Source organism: Gorilla gorilla, chromosome 12, assembly GCF_029281585.2.
Source record: "Gorilla gorilla gorilla isolate KB3781 chromosome 12, NHGRI_mGorGor1-v2.1_pri, whole genome shotgun sequence".
Classification (NCBI taxonomy): Eukaryota; Metazoa; Chordata; class Mammalia; order Primates; family Hominidae; genus Gorilla; species Gorilla gorilla.
Window position 1 is genome coordinate 39350566 of NC_073236.2, and position 24875 is coordinate 39375440.

Genomic DNA, 24875 nt, shown 5'->3' on the forward strand with positions numbered 1-24875 from the left:
TTTTTAAAAAATTGTTGCTAATCTAATGAGTGAATTTTTATTTCTATTTCTTCGATTATTACTAAAATTGTTTATCTTTTCCATATGTTTTATACATTTTTAAATTTCTTTCATGAATTCATTAATAATATTCTTTACCTGTCTTTTCTTATTGATTCACAAGAGCCCTTTCTTTTTTAAAATTTAGAGATGGTCTCTCCATGTTGCCAAGGCTGGACTTGAACTCACAGGCTCAAGCAATCCACCGGTCTTGGCCTCCCAAGTGCTGGGATTACAGGCATGAACCATCACACCCGGCCCACAACAGCTCTTTCTGTAGTAAGGATTATAATTTGGATATTAACGATTTCAATAGGATATTTTGCAAATATTTTCCCCTGCTTTTCCTTTGATCACTTGTTTTATTTATTTATTTATTTATTTATTTATTTATTCATTCATTCATTCATTCATTCATTATTTGGGTGAATTTTTGCCACATGCAAGTCTTACATGTTTTATGTAGTAATCTTTTAAAATACCATTTATGATCCTAATACAGGCTAAAATAATTGCATAGTTTAAAAAATAATTTCTTAAAAGATAGGGACTGATGGTACATCCTTATCTACATTCTGGAAGTTGGGTAATTATTAAACAGCAACAAATTTAGATTTGCAAAGAAAAATCAATTACGTTGTAATAAGCAATGGTGAGCTAAGAAAAAAGAATGACCCTACCAGAGTAATTTCCAAGTAAGTATTTAGAAGAGAACTTAAAAAAATCTATGTGCTGCCGTGGGTGGTAGAAGCAACAGTTTTCATTCATTCTGGATTTTTCTGCGAGTGTAACTGATCTTTAAAAAGTTGAAGTCCCTGGAAAAAGAAAGGCTCTGGAAAGTAGGCTCACTTTGTTTAAAAATTCATGAAGCTCTTTGATAATACAGCATGGTTGGGGAAATGCCAGGAATTGAGATCTAGCCACAAGAACAAAGCTAAAGTATTTTATGTCATGAAATGAAATAAAAAATTTAAAAGGATAATTTCAGCAACTTTACGGCTATTTTCCAAGAGATCACTTACAACCACAGATCTGCAGCTGTGACCAGAAATTATCTGGGTTCCCCCCAGCATGGGATGATAAGACAAAGACAATCCTGAGTTCATACAAATCCGGGTCTCTAGCCAAGGATAATTTAAGAGGAACTCAAGTTGCTATAAAAGATTAGCAGTCTGCCTTTAAAAGAGTGTGTCATGCAGTATGAGTTTGAAGTCTTAAAAAAAAATCAGCAGAACTGAAAACATAAAATATATTGTCACTGTTGTTGTCATATTCTCCAAAGCCAAGTGCAAATTCTGCAGGCATCTCAAATGTCAGGTGTTCAAACACAGCCTCTGCCTCCCTCCCAAGCCTCCCCCTGAGGTCTTATTTTGTTCCAGTTTCACCTGCCCCCATATCCAAGCTAGAAAGCCTCCATTTCTGGGATTCCTCCCTCCTTTTCTCCTCGCCTTATGTCATTTCTTCCAAGGAACTTTCCCAACCCCTGGTAAAAGTCATTCCTTCAACTGCGCTTCTAAAAGGGAGGTGCTTTAAATGGGCGTGACTGAGCTTATCATGACCATTTTGTATTTCTCAGTCCATGTATATCCCTGGCACATAATGGGTGCTCGCAATGATTTCTTGGGTTGAAGTTAAATCCAGGAAGCCCAGTCACTCACATGATGCATTTCTGCAGCCAAAATTAGTCTGGCTGCTGTTTTATCATTGCTACTCCTTAATCCTTGCAGATTCCATTGCTGTAATTTTTATGATGACTCCACTTGGGACCAGGATTCACGGGGCTTTTTGCAGCTGTTGGTAACTGCCTACAAAATTCTAGACTGTATCCCCAGGCTTGAATGAGTCTCTGTAAATTAATAGGCCACTGTAATCACTTTTCATCACCAAAATCAAAGAGCCACCTTGGATGCAAGGCATATTGTACCCTTTGGAAAAAATATTTCTGAAAGCCATTCTCATGCATCTGTAAGTGGCAAAATGAAAACGTATATTGCTTTTTAAAAGAGAGATTTCTCCTTTTTAGTCTATTTGCAGAAGTAGCTTTCACATTACTTCACAAAGTGCATTTCAAATGCTTCTGTGCTGCACATACTGAAATCATGTCACTTGAGAAAAGTTTGAAAATAATCTGCTTGGGCTAGGAGGCTATAGCTGTCTGTTAGCTCTCAAGAAAACGTGTCTCATTCAATGATCAGAGCCAAACAGTCAGGCTTGTGGTCAGGTGGATGGTAAGCTGATCTTACAGTCATGGTTATGGAAAAAATGAATAGACAGGTGGTCATGGTGGATCCACAGCCCAGTTCACATAGCTTCTGAGGGACAGGGACTTGATCCTAGCCACCGTATTATTCCAGAATATTACCCACGAAAGGCCCTTGAAGCAGTTTAATGTTTTAGAACACTATGCAAAAATCCCCCTTCAAATAGAGGCTGTTCTGTGTTTGTTTCCCTGGGGATGGACTTGATTAGGCAATGGGAGACAAAGGAGTGTCCTGGTTTTGGGCACAGACAAAGTACTTGAGTAAAATAGCCAGAAGGAGAATAGGCTTTTATTGCCCCAAGGTTATGAGAAGCTCCAGCTCCAAGAGGCGTTGAGACGTCAAGGGTCTGGCAGTGGGGAGGAAGGATGTTAGGAAGCTCCGCTGAAGGGCTGAGATGCTGCCCACACCCAGGAGCAGCCAGGGAGGACTCTACTCACTGCAACCTGTATTCCCAGTACTTCTCCAGCCCAGCCTGCCAACCACGTGGCCACAGGCTACCCGGCGCACCTTTAGGCATAGCTGAGTACCAAACCATCTTGCCTCATGTGTACATCCCTCTTATCCCCAGCTCCCTCCAGACAGGCCGCCAAATGCCTGTAAGCACAGGGGAAAGAAGCTGGGGCTTTGAAAATGAAGGTGCTCCATCTCCTGCCACCTTGTACTGTTAGCTCACTGGAAGAAGGGCCTGAATGGAGCCAGCCCAGGTCTCCACCCTCAGGTGGTCAGTTACTTTCTGCTGAAGAAATATTGGATGGAAGCAGAAGAGTGAAGGAGGGAAAGGAAGTCAGCTGGCCAGCCAGGTTGCAAATATTTAAGAGCACCTGTTAGATCTTAAGTATTCTTCTAGATGCTGGGAATAGCACAGGGAGTTTCTGTCCTGGAAGAGAAGAGAGACAGGAAGGCCGGCAGGTAGGCAGGTAGGGTCAAGTGCGGGCTTCAAAATAACAAGCAATGGGTCTGTCCAGGTGATAGAATACTACTCAGCCATGCAAAGGAATGGAGCGCTGACGCTCGGATTAACCTTAGAAACATTAAACCAAATGAAATAAGCCAGACATAAGAAGCCACATATTGTATGCTTCCTTGTATGTGATATATTCAGAAGAGATAACTCCACAGAGACAGAAAGTAAGTGAATGGTTGTCAGAGGCTGGGGAAAGGGGGAATGGGAAGAAGCTACTTACTAAGTAAGTTTTACTTTGGAAAATGTTTTGGAACTAGATAGAGATGGTGGCTACGTAACATTGTGAATGCAATGTACTGAATTGTACACTTTTTTTTTTTTTTTTGAGATGGAGTCTCACTCTGTTGCCCAGGCTGGAGTGCAGTGGTGCAATCCTGGCTCATTGTAAACTCTGCCTCCTGGGTTCAAGCGATTCTCCTGCCTCAGTCTCCTGAGTAGCTGGGACTACAGGCACGTGCCACCTGGCCTGGCTAATTTTTGTATTTTTAGTGGAGACAAGTTTTCAGCATGTTGGCCAGGCTGGTCTCGAACTCCTGACCTCAGGTAATTCACCCGCCTCAGCCTCCCAAAGTGCTGCGATTACAGGAGTGAGCCACTGCACCCAGCAGAATTGTACACTTTTAAGGTGTATGATTTTAAGTGTACATTTTAAGTGGTTAAAATGGCACATTTTATTATTTTACTATAATACAAGTGCTCGAAGCTTGTATATATGGATTGAATCTTCAGCATTAAATGCAAACCATATAAAGCTTTGGTGGGCAAATGCAAAAGTTTTATTTTGAATAAACAGAAACAGCTTCCTTCTCCAAAAAAAATAATAAGTGCTGGTAAGTGCTGAACTAATGCTTGTTGCCCAGGGGGACGTTCTTAAACTGCTTCAGCCCCACCCCAAGAGCAGGTGGAGAAAGAGGGTTCTGTCCTCAACACTCCTCGAGATGCCCAGGAGAAGAGGCATAGAGATGTGAGGGGAGGTTCACATGGGTGATACGATGGGAACCAGGCAAAATCTGGTGGTCGAAACAGGTACACAGGCAACTGTGAGGTTGGGGAGCTGCAACATGGTTTTCAAAGGGTGCTCTTCATACCAGCAGCGTGAATATCACCAGGGACTCAAAAATGCACATTCTCAGGCCTTTGAAATGCACATTCTCGGCCAGGTGCGGTGGCTCATGCCTGTAATCCTAGCACTTTGGGAGGCTGAGGCGGGTGGATCACCTGAAGTCGAGAGAGTTCGAGACCAGCCTGACCAACATAGAGAAACCCCGTCTCTACTAAAAATACAAAAAAAATTAGCCAGGCGTGGTGGCACCTGCCTGTAATCCCAGCTACTCGGGAGGCTGAGGCAGGAGAATTGCTTGAACCTGGGAGGTGGAGATTGGGGTGAGCCGAGATCGCGCCATTGCACTCCAGCCTGGGCAACGAGAGCAAAACTCTGTCTCAAAAAAAAAAAGAAAAGAAAAAGAAAGAAATGCATATTCTCAGGCTCTATCTACTCCAGCTTGACTGGGACCCAACTACACCTGAGTTCAAAATTCTGGGGATTGCCTGGGTGTGGTGGCTCATGCCTGTAATCCCATAACTTTGGGAGGCCAAGGTGGGCAGATCACCTGAGGTCCGGAGTTCAAGACCAGCCTGGCCAACATGGCGAAACCCCATCTGTACTAGAAATACAAAAAAATTAGCTGGGCATAGTGGCGCACGCCTGTAATCCCAGCTACTTGGGACAATTGGGAGGCTGAGGCAGGAGAATCACTTGAATCCAGGAGGTGGAGGTTGCAGTGAGCCAAGATAGCGACATTGCACTCCAGCCTCGGCATCAAGAGTGAAACTCTGTCTCAAAATAAAAAAATAAAAATTCCGGGGTGTGGGGCCCAGCCCACTGTGTTTCAACAAACCCTCGCAGTGATTTTGATGCATGCTGAGGCTGGAGAAGTCCTGGGTGGGAGAATTCCTGGTGTGGGCTGGGGCTGGGGCTGGAAGCCTCGTTCCTGGGTCTGAGGTAGCTGTGTACACCTGGGAAAGGCCCTGCTGGACCGACTGACTCCCCGCATGGAGTGAGCCCTGCTCAGCCCACTGCCAGCATCAGGCACTCGGCTCCCCTCAGTAGCAGGCCACAGAGCCTCTCCCTCTCTCCCGGGTGGCCAGGGGCGCTCTGGTTTTCTCCCAGTTTCTCCTCCCACCTCCTCACCTCCTCACCTCCTTTTAATCCGAGGGAAAGGTTTCCTGTTCCCTTTTCTCGTTTCCCTTCATTTCCTTATTTCTGCATTATCCTCAGACCATGAAACTAGTGGCCTGAAGGGAAGCAGAAAGATTTGTGGTCCATCCTCCTTGAGATAATGATGAACAGCCTAGAGTACTACACTTCCTCCTCCAAAAAAATAATAATAACACTGGCCCAGGGGGTCCCACACCCACCACGCCTCATCTCCAGACTCTTTACTAATTAGCGTCTCGTCTAGCATCCTTTATTTATTTATTTGTTTATTTTTGAGACAGAATCACCCTCTCCCAGGCTGGAGTGCAGTCGTGCAATCACCTCTCACCCAGTGGGCTCAAGCGATCCTCCCACCTCAGCCTCCTGAGTAGCTGGGACCACAAGTGTGCGCCACCATGCCCGGCTAATTATTGTTAATTTTTCTAGAGATGGGGTCTTGCTATATTGCCCAGGCTGGTCTCAGACGCCTGGGTTCAAGTGATCCTCCCACCTTGGCCTCCCAAAGTTCTAGGATTATAGGCATGAGCCACCGCACCCAGCCTAACATTTTTTAAATGCAATTAAAAAAGGCACAGAGACGGTTGGGGGAGTTTAAAGTAAGTAATATGTAAGTTAAAATAAGCGTAAATAAATAAGTTTGCAAATAAACCTAGCTCTGAACTCATTTGACAAAGCTCCGTCAACAGCAACCCAATGAAAGCCAGCAATAAAGAAATGAATAACATAAGTACCAAGGTTCTTTTTGGCCACTCAGACCTGCAGGAAAGGGGACTCAGAAGGTGCTACTTAAGGCCAGAGGCCTCTACTTGACCCTTGCTGTGTACTTTGGCAAAGGTGGGATAATGGAGCTCACCCCAGAATACAGTGGGCCCCGCCTCAAAGAGCGAAGACAGACATAACGTCCAAGTTCATCTGGGGCTTCACAGAGATGACAACTTTCAGGAGAGTAGATAGAGCAACATCCTTCAAGTTATAGGAACCACCAAAACATGTCATTTTAATCTGATTTGGGGGCATCTTTTATCACTGGGTGGAAGAGGAGGATGGGGAAGGAAGGCCTGGGGGCTCAGCTGGGCTTCATTCCCAGCACCCACTCGGCTTCACTCTGCCCCTGTGATGCAGAAGTGGGAGCCAAGGCCCACCTGGCCCTCCTGAGGGAGGCAGATGTGTGCAAAAGCACAGACAGCCCCCCAACATCTGCACGGGGCCCCCAGGCCCTCTGATGGCTACCTGAGACACCATTTGCCCATCCAAGTGTCAGTTCCCTCGGACTGGGGTCCCAGCCTTCAGTGGCACTCGGTTCAGCCGTCTGGTTTTTATCATAAACAAGGAGGGGGAGTAGTGGGATGGGGAAATATTCTTTTATTTAAGCCACTATAAATTCAACCTCTTTCCCCTCATCTTTCTCAAATTCTTCTTATGATACAGATGTTTTCTGCATCATTATCTGCTCAAATCTTGACTAGAACCTCCATGTGTAGGAACAGATGCTTTTAATGACTTTGGCCTCAAAGAAGACAGGGCCAAGGCAAAATTCTTCATTTACTTTGTTTGCAGCAAAACCAATAGCACATTCACAATTTGGGGCACAGAAGTTATAAATTTTAATTTTGTGGTGTGCAACCAAGGGGAAAATGAGGCAGCCACTGATATTCTGTTCAGGTGATATTGACGCTAAGGCTGAGGCCTTCAAACAGGTGTGTTCCTCGTCGTTCAGTGGACATTGACTAAACACCTGCCATGTGCCAGGCACTGTGCACAGGGGTGCAGTGGTAAATTAGACTTGGGTCCCAAACTCCAGGGGCTGAAATGGGGGCCCATAGGTGAAGACGCAGTGAAATAACCACAAAGGGGAAACCCTCATCTCTCTCATATTTGCTCTTGGGTGCATCCATGCATTATTCAATACTTATGGCCCCAGGCACTGTGTGACAGTCCAGCCAGGGTGGGGGAGACCAGTAGGCGAGAACAACGGGATGTGAGAGGCAGGGAACATGATAGGGGTACACACAGGGTACCCTGGGGGGATTTAATAGAGCAGTATTTTATTAGTCTTTTTTTTTTTTTTTTTTTTTTTTTGAGACGGAGTCTCGCTCTGTCGCCCAGGCTGGAGTGCAGTGGTGCAATCTCGGCTCACTGCAAGCTCCGCCTCCCAGGTTCACGCCATTCTCCTGCCTCAGCCTCCCAAGTAGCTGGGACTACAGGCACCCGCCACCATGTCCGGCTAATTTTTTGTAGAGACGGGGTTTCACTGTTATTAGCCAGGATGGTCTCGATCTCCTGACCTCGTCATCTGCCTGCCTCGGCCTCCCAGAGTGCTGGGATTACAGGCGTGAGCCACCGTGCCTGGCCCACCTGGCTAATTTTTGTATTTTCAGTAGAGACAGGGTTTTGCCATGTTGACCAGGCTGGTCTCAAACTCCTGACCTCAGGTGACCCGCCCGCCTGAGCCTCCCAAAGTGCTGGGATTATAGGCGTGAACCACCATGTCCAACCCATTGTTTTATTAGGATTCAGACCACTTAGGGCTTAGCCTTTTGACAGAAAGGAAACTGATTAAATTGTTACCTCCCTTTTTCTCCCCTAAGGGAGTTCAATCTCTGCCTGCTCAGCTTCTACTCTGCTCTCCTCTCCTATATTTATTTATTAGAGTAAGGGCCTTGCTGTGTCACCAAGGCTGGAGTGCAGTGGCGCGATCGCAGCTCACTGCAGCCTCTAACTCCTGGGCTCAATAGATCCTCCCACCTCAGCCTCCCAAGTAGCTGGGACTACAGACACGCACCACCACACTCAGCTAATGTTTTTTTTCTATTTTTCGTAGAGACAGGGTCTCACTATGTTGCCCAAGCTGGTCGCAGGCTCTCAAAATGTTGGGATGATAGGTTTGAGCCACCATGTCTGACCTCTCCTCTACTTTAAATAAAGAACTGCCTTTTTCACCCAGTTTGTGGACTTTTTGTGACACAGAATGGGAGGAAAGATAAAGATGAGAGGACGGGAGAGGCGAATGGAAGTGGAGAAGGACGGGGTGACCATCTGAGTGATAGCAGAAGCACTAAATAAATAAATAGATAAAATAAGAAGAAGCCAGAAAAAGGCTAAGTAGAGTTTCTCAGTGCAGAGAGTGTGGGAGGATGTAGAGACATGAGAAAATATTGCCCCACTGGCTGTTGGATTGACGGAAGCATGGTCTCACAGTGAGAACCCCAGAGCAGTTTCAGAGGAGAGAGAATCAGAAAGAAAAGGAAAAGGCATTTGAAGAGAGGCTGGGTCAGTGGTTTTCAAGGTGTGTTGAAGATTGTGTGTCCCTGGGACCCTTCAGGGCACCTGCATGCCTGCAAGTATTTTCACCATGACAGGAAGCTGTTATCTGCCTTTTTTACTCCCTCCCTCACACTCACACAGTGGAGTGTACTAGAAACCATCCGATGTGTGATATTGCCACTGGCGGAGTACAGAAGCAGCTCGGAGAACCCAGCTGTCTTCTATTAAGCCAGACATTAAAAAGATTTGCAAAAATGTAAAACAATTCTACTCTTCCTGTTAAAGTTTTTTTAATACAGCCTTTTTTCAATAAAAATGTGTCACTTATCTTAACCAATGGATTTATTGTTTTTAAAGTGAATTAATAAAGATAATTTTTAAATTCTCAGCTCTAATTTCTAACAGAGTATATTAGTCTGTTTTCACGCTGCTGATAAAGACATACCAGAGACTAGTTAATTTATAAAGAAAAAGAGGTTTAATGGGCTCACAGTTCCATGTGGTTGAGGAGGTCTCACAATCGTGGTAGAAGGAAGGGACGTCTCACATGGCGGCAGGCAAGAGAGAAGGAGAGCCAAGTGAAAGGGGAAAGCCCTTATAAAACATCAGCTCTCATGAGACTTATCACTACCTCAAGAACAGTATGGGGGAAACTGCCCCTATGATTCATTTATCTCCCACTGGATCCCTCCCATAATTCCAACATGTGGAAATTATGGGAGCTACAATTCAAGATGAGATTTGGGTGGGGACACAGCCAAACCATATCATAAAGTAAATAGCATTAGATGGAGGGCACATACACAAAAACTCTCGAGTTCCTCAATTTTATTTTATTTGGTTTTTGGGAGTCTAGTCTTATTTATTGGTTACTCAAAAGAATCCTATTTTTGGCTGGACTTAGAAGTTGAATCTCACAGAGATGACAGTGTGCATCTCTTGGCAATCTGTTCCTGGCGTTTGTCTTTGGCCTCCTTCATTCTCTTGGCCAAAAGTTCAGTGTATTTTGCAGCCTCTTCCTCATTTTTCTTAGTACACTGTTTCTTCAGAGCAATACGCCAGCATTTGTGTTGCAAGACACATGGAGTAACAAGAAGCTGAATCTTGGGTGCTTTGGTCCCAGGTTTTTTGCCTTCTTTAAGGGCTTTCTTAACAACAGATTGGTTGTTAAGACATTATCTTCTTAGAGAGACTGAAAATTTTGTGGATTCCGCTAGCTCTTTTGGGCCCCAGGCGATGATGCTCCACAGTATCAGTCAGTCCAGGAATATCCTTCTATCCTCTTTTTTTTTTCTCATAATAACGAAGTTTAGAAAGCTTGGATTGGCATCCACAATGCAACTGCAAACAGCTTCGTGCTTCTTGCCCCAGTTCTCCTTGCTCTGTAACAGGAATGCCCCTTGCTCAGTAGTACACAGACCCAGCCATGAGTCAAACACCCTGCTTCATGGGAAAGCTTGTTTGTCGTTCCTGTCACTGATTCCTATCACAGAACATTTCCATTCTTCACCCGGAGTGTCAGCAACAACTTCTGTGGCTGTATACTTCTCATAAAAAAATACAAAGTCTGCATTCCTCGTCCACTTCAAGGAGCTTCTGGCAGCCGACAGCTAGAAAGGAGACATTCAGCTTCATCTTGAAGTGGCTGATTGCCTTTGAGGTGCCTCGAAAAAGAGCCCTCAATAATTTTAAAGAGTGAGACCAAAACGTTTGAGAATTGCTGGTGTAGGTTATAAAATTGGACTCCTTTTTTGTGCTTTTTGAGGGATTCATATAAAAGCTGGGCCATGTGGGCTCTTCATTCTTTGGGATCAGCCATAAGAACCCAAAAGGGGAAAAACAGACACAAATGTTATCCATTATTATTATTGTTATATGGACCGTAATCACAAAAAGACTGAATACACAACATACTCAGAATTATTTGGAAAACCAGGCATTGCCCAAAGATTTCATTGACAGTTTGCATCTTTGTATGTTACTGGAACACGTTGGTACAGTTGTCACTGGGAGATACAGCACCTAACTTTTAACAAAGGGTCTCTCAAACTAGGAGTCCAGGGATATATCTCAGGGGTCACCAGTTTCACAGATTTGAGACACACATCTATAAACTAAATGGAAAATGCCTTCAAACTACGTATAACTGACAAACCACAACTCTGCCTTGAAGCTGAATTGTGACAGAAATACCAATAAATGTGGCCACTGTATCTCTGAATACAAATATGCTGTGGCCCTGTGCTGTGTGAGGGGTGGCAAGCTTGCCCCAGGCCCTCTGACACTCTGGAGCTTGCTCCATGGTCCCTGAAGCAAGTGGGAAAATGACCGTTGATTGTCCAGTGTGATTAGTTAATTAGAAGAAACACAGTGTATTAGTCTGTCCTCACACTGCTATAAAGAAATTCCTGAGACTGGGTAATTTACAAAGGAAAGAGGTTTAATTGACTCACAGGTCCACTTGGCTTGGGAGGCCTCAGGAAACTTACAACCATGGCGGAAGGCGAAGCAAGGACCTTCTTCACATGGTGGCAGAAGAAAGAGAGAGTGAAAAGCCCAGGAAAAACCACCATTTATACAACCATCATATGTCGTGAGAACTCCCTCACTATCACAAGAACAGCCAGGGGGAAACTGCCCCCATGATCCAATCACCTCCCACCAGGTCTCTCCCTCAACACCTGGGGATTACATTTCAAGATGAGATTTGGGTGGGGACACAAAGCCTAACCATATCACACAGCAAGGAAGAATGTGCTCAGAATGGGAAACCCGATGTGTGATATTGCCACTGGCGGAGTACAGAAGCAGCTCTGAGAACCCAGCTGTCTTGGAGACCTGTGAGATCTCCAAGGTCCTTTCCAGCTATGCAAGTCTAAAATAGTACATCTGCATTGGATAAAGAAAATGTGTTGTATACACCGTGGAATACTACTCAGCCATTAAAAAAAAAACAATGAAATCATGTTCTTTGCAGCAACATGGATGCAGCTGGAGGCTGTTACCCTAAGTGAATTAATACAGGAACAGAAAACCAAATAGCACATGTTCTCATTTATAAGTCACTGGGGACTACAGAGGGAGGAGGGATGGAGAGGAGTGAAAGTTGAAAAATTAGCTATCGGGTACTATGCTCACTACCTGGGTGATGGGATCAATCATGCCCCAAACGTCAGCATCATGCAATATACCCATGTAACAATCCTGAATGTGTACCCCCTTAATCTAAAATAAAAGTTGAAATTTTTTTTAAAAAAGCTTCTCTAAAAAATAAAATAAAAATAGCACCTCCTTCAAAAGGTCTGAAATCATATGCCAGCCCAGAGGTAGATGATGGTGCTATGGACTGGATGCTTGTGTCCCCTCCAAATTCATAATCTTGAGGCTGGTGTCCTTATAAGAAGAGGAAGAGACCAGAGTGCACTCTTTCTCTGTCATGTAGAACATAGTGAGAAGACGGCCATCTGCAAGCCAAGAAGAGAGGCTTCACCAGCAACCCAATCAGCCAGCACTTTAATCTTGGACTTTCAGCCTCCAGAACTGTGAGAAATAAATTTCTGTTGTTTAAGCCACACAGTCTATAGTATTTGTTATAGCATCCTGAGCAGACTAAGACAGATGACAATCTCCGTGGCCCCATTTTGGTTGAGGTAGTATTCAATCAATTAGGTGTTCATTTTAGACAAAACTTTGCAGCCTCTTGCTAGTGATTCCTAGTGGATTCTAGCTGGTTGTCTTACTAAGAATTTTATCAGAAAACCTATAGAAGACTTGGCACAACTCTGCCCCACATACGTGCAGCCTTAATTTAATGAAGGGCCACCTAATAAAGGAAGGGCTGGGAGTCAAAGGGCCTCGGATTAGGTTTCTGCTCTGCTACTAAATAGCTGCCTGGGCTAGAAAGTTCTTCCTCTCTTTGGGTTCCAGGGGCTTACCAAGGGCAGAGCAAAGGGAGCAGCCCTCAGCTGTAGGGAGTTGGGGCCACTGTCCATAAAGAATTTTAGAGTAATAATAAAACTGACTAAAAGTCCACTTTTATTTATCACTGTGCTTCGGCAATTCTAAACAAAGTCAGTGATAAAATTTTCCTCCCTATAAAAACATCTTTTTATTTTAAGTTCTATACAACGGCAATAGTTCATGTAGATTTTTAATCTATTTGCATTAACCTTAACATATTCATATTACTTCTCCATTGTATTCGTTTTCCGTGTCTGCATAACCCACTGCCACAAACTTAGTGGCTTAAAACAAACCCACCTGTTGCTTACAGGTCTATGGGTCAGAAGTCTAGTGCAGTGTGGCACAGTGGGCTTTCTGCTCTGGGACACAGTGCTGAGGTTATGTGGTCAGCCAGGCTGAGTCCTCACCTGGAGGTTCTGGGGGAAAATTCACTTCCCAGCTCATCCTCGTTACTGGCAGAATTCAGATCCTTGCTGTTGTATTAGTTCTGAAGTTCCCATTTCCTTGCTGGCTGTCTCCTGGCTGGGGCTACTGTTGGCTCCTAAGGCCACCCACATTCCTTGCCTCATGACCCCTCCATCCTCGAGCCAGCCACATGTGTCAAATAGTTCTCATGCTTCAGAGCTCTGATTTCCCACATATCTGATCTCTGCACCAGATCAGGAAGGCCTGTGGGATTTGGCCAAGCCCACCTGGATAATCTTCCTAAAACATCAACTGATTTCGGACCTTAATTACATCTGCAAAGTCCTTCAGAGCAGTCCCTATGTTAATGTTTGATTCGATGATGGAGAAGATGCTTGTAGACCAGGAGCTGGAAATCTTGGGGACTGCCTTAGAATTCTGCCTGCCGCAATTCTTCATAGATGTTGTACACTACATGGAAGTTAATTCAGACAACTTGCAATTATACAGTTGGCCCTGGATTAGCACGGACTCAGCTACATCTGTTCCTTAGGAGAGTAAGTTTGCTTTGCGTTCCTTTTGAGAAAGTTCACTGTGAGTTCGTGTCTCATCTTCTGTGGAACTACATATTCCTGCATTTGAGTAGTAGGTTTGAAATGAACACTGATGATAGAGTGACTGTAAAGATAAAGAAACAGAATTTGAGTTACTGCAATTGTGCCTTTCTATGGAATCACTTGGAGTTTTGACTTATGTTTAAAATTTAAACTTTGCACGTAACAGAGATAGTATACTTTCTGCGAAACACAAAGCAACCTGAAAGTACAATATCTCTGTTATGTGCACATTCTTCATATGTGAAATACATTATTAAATTTGAAAAATATTTGAAAATGTGAATATTTAAAATTTAAATGCGTTTTTTCTATTCATCTTGCTTTTTGTTCAATTGCTGTTCAACTATAATATTGTTCATGGCCATGAAAGACCAGTTTTGTTTTGTTTTTGTTTTTGTTTTTGTTTTGTTTTGTTTGAGACAGAGTTTCACTCTTTTTTTCCCAGGCTGGAGTACAATGGTGTGATCTCGGCTCACTGCAACCTCTGCCTCCTGGTTCAAGCAATTTTCCTCTCTCAGCCTCCCGAGTAGCTGGGATTACAGGCATGCGCTACCACACCCAGCTAATTTTTGTATTTTTAGTAGAGATGGGGGTTTCACTGTGTTGGCCAGACTGGTCTAGAACTCCTGACCTCAGGTGATCCACCCGCCTCTGCTTCCCAAAGTGCTGGGATTACAGGCATGAGCCACCGTGCCTGGCCGAAAGACCAGTTTTTAGGTACATAGTTGTCCTCATTATATATTTAAAAAATTAATGTAATTAAAAAGCTTGAATCCATTGCATCTTTCCTTTGTTGTAGTGGGTATTTATTTTATATTTTAAGTTTTACTCTCATGATTATATATACAAAGTTCAATAAAAGGGAACTTTAACTGCATTAGTCTGGCCATTATTATTAGTCATTGCATTTCTGATATGGTTTGGCTCTGTGTCCCCACCCAAATCTCATCTTAAACTGTACTCCCGTAACTCCCATGTGTTGTGTGAGGGACCAGGTGGGAGATAATTGAATCATGGAGGTGGTTTCCCCCATACTGTTCTCATGGTAGTGAATAAGTCTCACGAGATCTGATGGTTTGATAAGGGGAAACCCATTTCACATGGCTCTCATTTTCTCTCTTGCCACTGCCATATGAGATGTGCCTTTCATTTTCCGCCATGATCGTGAGGCCTCCCCAGCCACGTGGAACTGTAAGTCCAATAAACCTCTTTCTTTTGTAAATTGCCTAGTCTCAGGTATGTCTTTATCAGCATTGTGAAAATGGACGAATACAATGATTATTACTAAAAACATTTTGTTGTAAATGGGCTATGTGTGATAAAAAGGAACCCACTCTGAGCGTCAAGTACATTGGGCAACCACTGCAGATGCTCAGACATGCCTCATGGATGTCAGCAGAGGAAATGCTTCCTGGCTGCCCGCTACCTTCAGGGGACTGTGCTGAGTGACTTGCAGACATTGTCTCATCTAATCCTCAGAAAAACATCGTTTTAGAAATGAGAAAACAGCTAAGAGAGCCATTCACTTGCAAGAGGAGAAGCTGAGACTTGAACCCATGCTAAGACCGTTCACTCACTGTCATCTCTCAGAAAGGCCTTGGTTTGTTGAAAGTGATGCGTTTTGATCCTGCCTGCCCAGAGTGGGCAAGGGTAAGATTCCTGGATGCAACTTCTCTGCTGAAGAGAACATTATCGGCTCCTGAGCTTGGACTGAGACACGCATGCTGACTCTCCCCACTGGCTCCCCTTGGATGCCTTCCTCTGGCCCCATCTGTACCCCTGCAAAGGCAAGACTTGCTTGGGAGGTTTTTGAATGTGCCTGCCTGCATGTTAGTATCAGAGTTCTTTCAGAGCTGGGACTGTGTGTGGTTAAAATGTATAACCCAGCAACTCCCAGGGTCCTTGGTACATAATATGGGCTTGAGAAATGTTTGTGGAACTTACCTGACTGGCTGAGTAAAAATTACAGGCTTAAGTGAGTGTTTGAGAATTCTCTGGGAATTTTGCTTAATAACATGACTCTCATCTCCCATGAATGATGATCGATTCCTTCCTCTGGCAGGAAGTAGTGGTTGGTTACTGCAGCCAGATTGATTTTTTTTTTTCCCCTGCAACCCGTGGGTGGATTAAAATGGAAGGAGCGAGCCAAGCTGAGCCAGGAAGGACAGCCAAGGTCAGCAGGGCCGACGGATCCCCGCACGCTGTCAGTAAGAGGAGAGGCTGTAGTCACTAAACCATCCACAACTATTCTGGTTCTTTTCTCCTTCTGGTTCATGGTAAAATTTTAATTCTCTGCACCCACTGAAATTAGCCCTGGCCACATGACTTGCTGTGGCCCTGAAATGTGAGCTCTGGGGGCTTGTGCGCAATTTGCCGCATTGCCTTCTTCTCGTGCCACAGTGATCAGGGACTCGGGTGTGGAGAAATCTTCATCAACCTGGGTCCTTAAGTGTTTGTAGAAATCCTCTGCCAACCCATGTTAGACATGTAGGACCAGCAAGAAATAAGCTTGACGCCATCCTCATATGATTGGCAAGCATTCTGGACAGAAATATAATTATAATTAAGCATTAATCAGGATACACTTTTTTTTTCTGAGATAGGGTCTTGCTCTATTGCCCAGGCTGGAGTACAGTGACGTAATCATGACTCACTGCAGCCTCAACCTCCTGGGCTCATGTGATCCTTCTACCTCCGCCTCCCAAGAAGCTAGGACCACAGGCAAATGCCACCACACTTGGCTAATTTTTTTAAAATTATTTTTTGTAGAGACAGGGTCTCACTATGTTGCCCAAGCTGGCCTCAAACTCCTGGGCTAAAGTGATCCACCCTCCTCAGCCTCTCAACATGCTGGGATTACAGGCGTGAGCCACTTCACCCAGTATCAGGCTGTCCTTTGACCCACTTCCTTATAAGGGAAAGTCACGCAGCAATGGATAGTGACCACTCGCATCCCCATTGTTCCTACACATAGGATCTCTGGTGTTAGAGTCAGAGGCTTTTGTTTAAGAATTCCTGAAGATGTTTTCCGATCCCAAATTTCAGTGGAACAACTGACACCAACCAGTCTGAAGACCCCCACAGAGAAGCAAAATCATCATGAGAATACAGCTTCTTCCTCTCCCTGTCCCATGACTTCACCTTGCACTTTTCTACCAATCAACTCTCTCCACACTTCAGCCCACTCTGAAACCCTTAAAAACACTAACTCCTCAGGGGCATAGATTTGAGGGTTTCTCCCATCTCCTCATTCATCACCCTATGATTAAACCTCTTTCTCTGCTATGACCCAATGTCTTGGGGTATTGACTTGCTGCACACATCAGGCAATGGACCTGTGACAGTTACAAACTTATTGTATGAGGTCACTAAGATTTGGGGGATGCTTGTTATTGCAGCAGCACCTAGCCTCTCCTGACTAGCTCAGAGGACCTGAGGCAGACATGAGGAGGCTGAGGAGGACATCAAGAAACTGAAGAGTTAAGGAAAAGAGAAACAGGAAATGTGGATTAGGGGGTCAGTGTGGACCCTGGAGCTGGGGTAGTTGCCTGTGGCTGGGCTGTCTACACTCTGTGCAGCAGACTGGCTTCCTCTGAGGCTCCAGAAGGGGGAAGTAAGCACAGGCCATGGAGTGATGCCATCCATGTGAGAAGGATGATTTTGTAGCATGTGCTGACTGTGGGTCACCACTGACCGGAGAAGAGGTGGAGGAAAAGGGTTGGGGAGAACGTGTATCATGCACCAAGCAGTAAGATCCCAGAACGTTCTAATGCTCCTCAAGAACAAATGAGTCGGGCATCAACGAAGGAGGCCAACCTCAGACTTCCTGTGTGGGGAGCAGTGCTGAGCTGGCAGTGAGTTATCCGTTTATCCCTTGTGCACGGTGGCTAATGTACTTACTCTGCAGCCACTTCTACAATAGAAGACTTCCTCTAGGATGTTGGTCATTTGTTACTCATACATTCATTCTGCAAATATTTGAGCTCCTAGGCACTGAGCCTACCACAGTGAGTAGACAGGTTTCATGGACTTTATGGTCTGCATATGGCCAAATAATTAATAGCAATTTTCAATATGGATTGCTAAGTACTCTGACAGAGGTAAGTATAGGTTGCCTGGGAGAAGAGCATAGAAACTAGTCCAGAGGTCTACAAAGAATGAAGCTGTGAGTAACTGAATTGGGAGTTAAGTACATGCTTCTGCATAGCAAAAGCCCCCCACAATTACAGGTAAATAAATGCCACCCTTCCCAGCAAGGGCCAGGAAGTGCAGGAAAATATCAAGTTGCCTGAGGATCTGAATGCAATAGAAAAAGTTCTGAAAGTCAAAGGTCTTGCAATAGAACATTCAAGAGGTGAAGCCTTATGATTCATCAACTTGGGTTCACTCAGTGGTCAAACCAAAAAAAAAAAAAAAAAGACAACTGAGGGAACCCAGGTGTCTGGAATGAATTAACTCTTTTCTTCCTCCTTTTTTTTTCTTTTCTTTCTTTTCTTTTTTAAATGATGAAGGCTGCCAGAAACTCAAGGGACCTGAGGATGTTAGAGAATTAGAATTTCACAATGATAATGGGACTGTGTCCATCTATAGTTAACTCTTCCCACTCCACAGGGTCCCAGCACATCATTCTTATCCCAGCCCCTCCACTGACCAAATCTCATCCTTTAAGACCCAGTTTAAAATCCACCTCCTGGAATTAATTATACCAAGCCAACTCTAAACAGTGGTCACCTGTCGGGAATGGAAGTGCATAGGGGAATGAGGGAACTATTCATTTTTTACTTTTATCAATTTTTATAAGTATGTGTCATTTTGTTTAAATAAAGCCAAAATTAAGCTTATGAGGAAAAAGAAAATTCCACCTCCTCCACGGACACTTCTCTGCTTCTCAGTTGTACAGTGGCCCCACGCTCATCTCATTGCCATCTACCATTTACTGGTTTTTCACAACTAAGTCCTTTCCTCTACTTTGGACTCAGCCCCAGCTAGAGCCACCTGTAGAATGCACACAGCGTTGCTCGTATACAGGGGACTAAATGCATGGTTGGCGAAGGAATAAAAGCCTGGAACGTTGGCACCTCAGCTTACGGAAGTTGTGGGGAGTTTTCTGTGCTAGAAAGTCGTGCCTTTCACTGAGCCCCCAGCTTTAAGCAGTTTCATAAGTAGATGTTAACAACTGTGTTCCAGTCCCTGCTGGTTCCCACACACCCACGCCAGAAAGAGGCTGGCCAGATCATCTCCCCAGGAAACGTGGAATGATAGTACACGGGAGCTGCTGGGAGCTGGGGAAACTGCAACTCTTCCTCCTGTGAGGAAACAGGACCCTAAGTCGGCGTCCTGTGTCTAGAGAGCTTGCCCCAAATGTGCTCACCTGGAAAAATGGCTCCCCTCCCTCCCCTCCCTCCCCTTCCTGGGCGCAGGGCATTTTTCCCACGTGGATCCACTAGATGGCCTGCAACGAACACGGTGACTTTGAGGAGGCCTGTGTTGGAAAAGGAAATACTTCCTTGCTTATCTGTTTGTTTGCTTTGTCATTCACCATTTGTTCTCATAAATCCTTTCAAGTGTAACTGATATTAAAAACCAATAACTTGCACATTCAAGAACAGGAAAAGGGCTGTGTCAGAGTTGAATCTGTGGGTCTTCAGGCAGAGATTTCTGATAGTTGGTAAAATAATCAGAAATTGTTTTGCCAAATTGATTTCTGAGTGTTAGCATTTTGTTCATTACAACATAAACAACTCTGCATAGAAAGAAATGAATAAATAATTCTAGGGGCTTAATAAGTATCTTTTAAACTACTTCAAATAAAGAGAAATGACAAGACCTAGTACTGGTAAGTATGAGATAGAGCAGGCTCATATGCACATTACTGGTGCCCTACACATCACTGTGGTTTTTGCAAAGTAACGTGGCCTTTGCTATAAGAGCAGTGAGATGGCTGGGAGTGGTGGCTCACACCTATAATCCCAACACTTTGGGAGGCTGAGGCAGGTGGATCACTTGAGCTCAGGAATTAGAGACCAGCCTGGCCAACATGGCAAAACCCCGTCTCTACAAAAAAAATTTAAAAATTAGCCGAGTGTGGTGGTATGCACCTGTAGTCAGGAGGCTGAGGTGGGAGGATCGCTTGAACCTGGGAGGTGGAGGTTGCAGTGAGCTGAGATCATGCCACTGCACTCCAGCCTGGACAACAGAGCCAGACCCTGTGTCAAAAAAAAAAAAAAAAAAAAAAAAAGCCGTGAGATAACTCATACTCTTTAACCAGGAAACTTTCAGGAAATATCTAAAAGTTAGAGAAAAACAATCAGTATTAAAATGTGCAGATTGCTGCTATTTGTAGTAACAAAAACTTGGAAATAATTTGCAGAACAACAACAGGGGAATGACTTAGTCAACTGCAGTATATCCATATAATAGGTGAAATTAAAAAGGATGGTAAGTGTGAGCTCAGCCTGTACCTGTGCATGTAAAGCCATGTTTTTTTTTTTTTAAAGGTCCAGGCTTATTATTTATTTAAAGCACAGGCCTGGCATGACAGCTCATGCCTGTAATCCCAGCACTTTGGGAGGCCCAGGTGGGCATATCACTTGAGTATCAGGAGTTTGAGACCAGCCTGGGCAACATGGCGAAACCCCTATCTCTACCAAAAAGAAGAAAAAAAATTACAGCACAGTTCAAAGCCACTAAATCATTAAATCTAGTACAAAAGAAATGGCTCCCATTTCCTGGATTGGCATCAGACATCCTACCAGCTGCAATTACATCATTTTTATCTATCATCTGCTTTTCCTTTTGCGGGGGGGTAGGGGTGGGGTCTTATAAATGGGTCAAAGAGACTTCAACCTCAAAACTAAGGAGAAATCCCTGCTTGCAGAGAAACACAGGAAATGACTCTTTCTCTGTGAAAGGCAGTCAGGAACTCTGCTCCAGTGATGAGGGCTAACTGATGGTGTGGGAGAGTGATCAGGAAGAGAATCTTCCTGGAGGTGGCACAAAGTCAGCAAGAGCCCAGGAAATCACACTCCTGGGATGGCTGCTGTCACCACCATCGCCCTCTCTTCTGTCTCCCCTCGGTGCCATCAAATTGAGTGAGGAACAAGGGAAAGTAACTACATGTAGAAAACCAAAGTGAACAGGAATGTGGGTGGTGTGAACATAAAAGGAGAAACTAAAAATGATCAAAAGTTTCTCCTGCACTGTGGTGGAAATCTCTGATGCATTTCTTCATGTGTCTAACTTCCAAGGACGGGGCTAACAGCACAGACATGGAACAAAAGGCCCATGTTGGCTCAGAGATCTAAACGGTGGGCCCCTCTGAGATGGTAACTGCAACCAAGGGGTCTGTGATGTCCTTGGTTACTCCACCTCCTGACCAGGGGTCTAGTTTGCCATTGCTGAAAATGATGTCCATGTGCGAACTCATGTTTTTGCCTCCACACACCGTAGTGATCCAGGAGGGCCTCGGTCTCACACCCCACTGTTTAAAACAGTTATCAGAAAACTCCTTCAAGTTCCACGAGTGAAGTTCAGACAAAAAACGCTATAAAAAGTTAGATGCATAAGGATAGCTCACCACTGCACGTCACCCAGTCTTCAGAGATCTAGTCTTTCAGATGTCAAATGTCAGGAAGCCACTGCAAACTACCGTCCATATTTGAGAGTCGATTAATGGCATCTCAGGACCTATGGAGGTTCTCTGAACAATATGGACCACCTTTCTTAAAATCTGTAGTTACGATCTTCATAAATACACCACAAGGTACCAAATCCTTAAACTGCCAGATAAGGGCAGAAGTTGCAAGAGCTCCAACTACCATATGAGGGTATTTCATTCTGATCTAGGCTGCAAGCATGCCACCACAGGGGCCCTACAGGGCCATGACAGGGTGATTTTCAGCTCCTAGGACTGTTCTTTTCAAGTGTATGATTAGCTCTGCAAAATCAGCCAGGCCTTGCTCTGATGTCAGGAGATCCAAGTGTCCAGAATGCTTGAATGGGTCATCACAGGGCAGGGACTCTCCGCAGTATCGCTGTTCCGCATACACCAACATAGCTTTCAGTTCCTCAGCCCCATCCCACATGAACCACATATTACTGCAGAACCAGATGATGTCCCCGTCATATTTCTTTCAGTATTTATCTGCTATTAGATACTGCTGTTAAACAGTTTTCACAGTATGAAATCCAAAATGATCAACCCTCTGTTGGAAGTGGAGAACCGAGTTGTTCTTGGCAACAGCCGGGTGGGATGTGGGGTTGGCTGGCGAGTGCAGGCCGCCAAGAGCCCTTAAGGCTGGCTGGAGGGCTGTGGTGGTCCAGGGCACCAGGAAAGCCAGGAGCAGGAGCAGGAGCAGGAGCAGGAGGCCCATGGCTCAGGCTGGTGGCTCTGGTGCAGGTCTAAAGCCATGTTAAATCAATGTTTTCTCTATTTAAAAAGTAATTTTCTAGTTTCGAGGCTGAGTTTAAGAGCAGATTATTTTTCTCTGAGTAAGCCCTTAGACAACAAAGTATCACCAGATAAAAGTTAAACAAAAGCAAACTCAACAGCTGCCTTCCACCCAGAGCCAGGGAGGGAGTGGACAGCCCCTAGACTGGGGAGAATATAGGGCAGCTTTATGGAAAGCGGGGCTGGGAAATGTCTTAGATGGCTTGGGCTGCTATAACAAAATGCCATAGACTGAGTGGCTTTAACAACAGGAATTTATTTCTCATAGTTCTAGAGGCCGGAAGTCCAAGATGAAGGTTCTGGCTGATGTGGTTCCTGGAGAGGGACTGCTTCCTGGCTTGCAGATGGCCACCATCTCACTCTGTCCCCGCATGCAGAGGACAGGGGATCTGGTGTCTCTTACTCTTCTTATAAGAACACTAATACCATCCTCATGACCTCATCCAAACCTAATTACCTCCCAAAGGCCCCACCTCCTAATATTATCCCATTGGGAATTAGCGTTTCAACATATAAATTTGAGGGGGATACAAATATTTAGTCTATAGCAAGGGAGAATTCCACTGGCAGATGTTGGGCTGTGCACAAAAATAGTCCAGGCTGGGCCAGGTGCGGTGGCTCATGCCTGTAATCCCAGCACTTTGGGAGGCTGAGGCTGGTGGATCACCTGAGATCAGGAGTTCAAGACCAGCCGGGTCAACATCGTGAAACCCCATCTCTACTAAAAATACAAAAAATTAGCCGGGCATGGTGGCGGGCACCTGTAATTCCAGCTACTCTGGAGACTGAGGCAGGAGAATCACTTGAACCCAGGAGGCAAAGGTTGCAGTAAGCCAAGATTGTGCCATTGCACTCCAGCCTGGGCAACAAGCGCAAAACTCCATCTCAAAAAAAAAAAAAAAAGTCCAGGTTCGGGAGGCCCAAGAGCTGCTTCCTCTGCGAGTCTAGCTGGGAGCAGTCATGGCTGTGATGAGGAGAGGCTGGGCACTTGGGGCTGGCCCACACATGCACACATAAACCACAGTCAGATTGCATCACTAACAGCCATTCACACGCCTTTAATTCAGACCTAGCATTTGAACCTAAAATCAAACTACTGCACTATTACATGTTGCACCATCTTGTATACAAGGAGACTTCAAAAAGCTCGTGGAAAACTACAATTAACAGATTAAAATAAAGAATATAAACTTTCTCAATATAGGCTCCATCAAGTTCAAGACACTTTTGTAAGTGATATTAGCCATCTAGTCAACCCTCAGAGAACTGAGGGTCCTGGGAATTTAACCATGTCAATACAGCCATTTTTACATTTATTAACTGAAGAAAAATGAGTGCCCTTTAAGAATTTTTTAAGATTAAGATATAAAATGGGGCCAAATCAGGACTATAAGGTGGATGCCTAATGATTTCCCACTGAAACACTCACCAAATTACCCTTGTTTGATGAGAGGAATGAGCAGGAGCATTGTTATGATGGAGAAGGACTCTCTAGTGAAGCTTTCCTGGGCATTTTTCTACTAAAGCTTTAGCTAACTTTCTCAAAACACATTCAAAATAAGCATACACTATTGTTCTTTGGCCCTCCAGAAAGTCAACTGACAAAATACCTTGAGCATCCCAAAAGACTGTTGCCATGATCCTTGCTCCTGACTGGTCCACTGTTGCTTTGACTGGACCACTTCCACTTCTTGGTAGCCAGTGCTTAGATTGTGCTTTGTCTTCAGGATCATATTGTAAAGCCACGTTCCATCTCCTGTTACAATTGTTACAGTTCTTCAAAGAAATGCTTCAGGATCTTGATCCCCTTGTTTAAAATTTTCATTGAAAACTCTGCTTTTGTCTGTAGCTGATTTGGGTGCAACAGTTTCAGCAGCCATCAAGTGGAAAGTTTGCTCAAGTTTAATTTTTTCAGTCAGAATTATGTAAGCTGAACCAATTGAGATGTGTATGGTGTTGGATACTTTTTCTGTTGTTAATCATTGGTCCTCCTCAATTAGGGCATGGATAAGATGAATTTTTTCCTCAAAAATTGATGTGGATGGTCTGCTGCTGTGGGCTTCATCTTCCATATCATCTTGTTCCTTCTTAAAATGAGCTATCTGTTCATAAACTGCTGGCTTCTTCAGAGTATCATTCCTATAACGTTTTCATAAAGCATCAATGATTTCACCGTTCTTCCTACCCAAGAATCACCGTAAATTTGACGTTTGTTCTTGCTTCAGTTTTAGCAGAATTCATGTTGCTCTGATAGGGGTTCTTTTCAAAATGATGAAACCATTCTTAGTGCCTCAAACTAGATCCCATTCAGACACGTTATAACAAGTTAGTACGAGTTTATTTTGGTGCAAAAAATGGAAACCATAGTTTCCATTTCCATTTCCAATGCATAGTTCTTTCATTATATGCATTTTCCATGAGCTTTTTGAAGACCCCTCATATAACTTGTGGCCTACAGTTAAGTTGAGCCACTTTAAGGGCTAGTCTGAAGACCAAAAGGAAGAAGTCATGAAATAAGGCAACATTTGATTGGATACTCAGGACTCACAAGGGGAATTTCCCTGGCATCCCCTTTGTTGTAGTAAAAATAGCAAAATATAAGACAGCACTAATTACTGCAACATGCTAATGTATATTCGAGGATAGATAAACATTGCAATTTTAAAAGGGTGACATAGAATATAAGATTTGTTTC

At 44.2% G+C, this 24875-nt stretch overlaps 2 pseudogenes; both read right to left on the reverse strand.

Moving 5' to 3' along the window:
• Positions 1-9630: 9630 nt before the first annotated feature.
• Positions 9631-10381, reverse strand: LOC101131414 (small ribosomal subunit protein eS6-like; annotated as a pseudogene).
• Positions 10382-21274: 10893 nt separating this feature from the next.
• LOC101137525 (lysosomal Pro-X carboxypeptidase-like) lies at positions 21275-22103 on the reverse strand (annotated as a pseudogene).
• Positions 22104-24875: the final 2772 nt, after the last annotated feature.